We start from the raw sequence: 2778 nt of genomic DNA, 5'->3' as shown, positions 1-2778 counted from the left end.
CATCTTAAAATAAGATTAGGGGATGCAGTGCAGGCTCATGAACACTAATATGTTAGGAATGGGAAGCATGTGTATATTCTGCCTATGTATGAACCTGTTATTCTTATGTTACATATACAGAGTCCATAAAGTAACCTTGAACATACACTAGTAGTTGTTTCTTTTGTTAAAGACCTAGAATATCTAGTAGCGAGAAAAATTAATAGTGTCCTTACAACTTTACCTGATATGCTTGATATGGCTCCTTGGGAGGCAACTGGTAATAATCGCAAGTTACATGATTGTTTAAAGAAATATGATGAGAAGATTGGAAAAAGTCACCTATGTGCTGCAATGAATCCAAGCATAAAAAAAAATTAAGTGCCGAGTAAGCTCCAACCCAACACATCTTGCAACTCCATCACAGCTCATGTGTATGTTAGTGTCATAAAAAAATATGACTATTACAAAAGATCAAACAAAAGGGATAATACAGAAGTGAAGAAGATATAACTTTACACTAAAGTAGAAAGTATAACTATCTTGAATCAATTACATAAATCATCTTCCATAAAGGAAGAATTCCTAAGAAGGCTTGAATTGCCACTTATGGTACCGGACAAAGAAAATGAATAGAAGCTTCTTACTGCATTTAGAATATCTATGGATGCAAAAGACAGTACAAATACTGAGGTATCAATAAAAGATAGGGAGAAGAAAATTTTGGCCCTCACATCTCCATATTCTAAACCTGGTGATTTTAGGAGACTTGGTCATACCTTCCCTCTGAAATATAGAGAAGGGGGAGTCCTACAGAGATCTGGTCATACAAAAGCATCCGTGGATCTGCCAACATTAGCAAGATTAAATCCTACTGCAATGCTTTATGATATAGTTGATGATGATGGTTCAATGGCTCGCTTACCAAGGTTGCAAAAATTTGCAAAGGAGCATAATTTACCACTTATATCTATTGCATATCTCGTTGGTTACAAGAAGAAACGTGAAAAGTTGGTTGAACTAAGTGCTATTGTTAGGTTGCCTACAATGTCGGGACCATTTCAAGCATATTGCTACCATTCAAAGTGGGAAGGCATGGAACATATTGCCATGGTTAAGAGTAACATGGGTGATGGACTAGATGTATTGGTGATGGTTCATTCTAAATGTCTCATGGGAGATATCTTTGGGTTGGCTAGGTGTGACTATGAAAACCAACTGGAACTAACTATGCAATAGATTGAGCTAGCTGGGAGAGGAGTGTTGGTTTACTTGTGTCATGAGGATATTGGTATTGGTTTGGGACATAAAATGTCAGCTTACAATCTTCGCGATGAAAGCCAAATATTGTTGAAGCTAATGTGCCTCTTGTTGGCTGCTTGTTGACTCCCATGAATAACAGTGCTAAGGAATCTAAAAAGACACCCAACCTTCACATGTTTCTTAGCAGATTGAACAAGAGGAGCAACAAATGTTTTTACAAATGAAGGTTCTCTTAGTGCTTTTGATATGACATCCTCCACAACTGCTTGAGATGGTTGGTCATCATATATGAACAAGGTCTTCATGATTATATCAACTAATAGTCTATGGGTAGCTACCAGGAACCCTGGAGTCTATTGGTAGCTTTTTCCCTGTCATAATATTTATAAAGATGAGGCCTTCATTACATGTGCCAAATTTTATATTGATATCAACATGGGAAAGAGCTTTCCAAGTGTGATTCACTTGAGACATGTACTATTTTGTACAAACAAACTCTAAGCACTAGTGACATAATAAAAGAGTTTGAAGTAATTCGAAGGGAGTTAAAGAAAATATCCAAAGACGTGAAGACCAGGAGATAAAATGGAAGTAAAAAACACAGAGAGGAGGAAAAAACAAAGGAAAGAAGAATGCAAAAACAGGAAACCTTGGAAAGACCACTTAATTCCAGTAAAAGTCAAAAAACTGAAGAAATAAAAAATACTCCTTCCAAAAAGGAAAGGGACAATAAGGATATCAGTACACATGGTAAGATCTAGCAAAAAGTCGTAGCTTCACCAAGAGTATGAGGTTGCTATCAAGCATAATGATAATAGATTGTGTAGAAAAATAGACAAATGTGATATGTCCAACAATGTGTTGTGGATGAGAATCGAAATCAGGTGCAAATCATGGGTGATTTTGAAAGGGTAAATACACTTCAACTGTTGCAAATTAGCCAAAAGGAAGGACTGTTGTAATTGATTTTGTACACTACCCATAATTATGTGCCTTACACTTCCTATAAAAACACCCCTAATGATTTCCAACGATTCATATCCCTTTGCACACTAATTTTCCAAATACCCTGTTTCAGAGAAGATATTACAATTCAAAGGGACGTTTTCATATTCAAATATGTTTCTCCCACAAATATTCCTTTAGCTTCAAGTGGAGTTAAAGTCAGTAAATGTTAAGTCCAGCTTAAAATCCATACCCAATATTGTGTATAAGACATTGGTTCATTCTATTGTGAGCTTTGTTGGCATCAAATAAGAACCCAGAGTTTTGCACCCAAGAAAATACACATTCATGCCAAGGCTCTAGCAGTAAGCCAGGGAGGCTAACCCACACTGTGACAAAAGATAACAACTCTTCAAAGTGATAAAATCTCAAGCTCTATAGTTTCATAAACAAAGAAACCTAACTAACCATTCCTATCATCCGTGGATGCTCTTCAAATGGTAAGCCTCTGTCTGTAAGATTTGAGAATAAAAACAAGAAATATTCCATTGGGATAACTCTTACTACTACATAGTGTTTACAGGGTTTGTC

At 36.2% G+C, this 2778-nt stretch overlaps 1 pseudogene; it reads left to right on the top strand.

Moving 5' to 3' along the window:
• The first annotated feature begins 237 nt into the window (after positions 1–237).
• On the top strand, positions 238–1365 carry LOC149179144 (bifunctional riboflavin biosynthesis protein RIBA 1, chloroplastic pseudogene; annotated as a pseudogene).
• Positions 1366–2778: the final 1413 nt, after the last annotated feature.

Source organism: Pinus tabuliformis, chromosome 4_1 (assembly GCF_031772625.1).
Source record: "Pinus tabuliformis cultivar Carrire ecotype Pingquan chromosome 4_1, CPIR1, whole genome shotgun sequence".
Classification (NCBI taxonomy): Eukaryota; Viridiplantae; Streptophyta; class Pinopsida; order Pinales; family Pinaceae; genus Pinus; species Pinus tabuliformis.
Note: the sequence above shows the minus strand (reverse complement) of the source record. Positions and strands in the feature narration are given on the sequence as shown.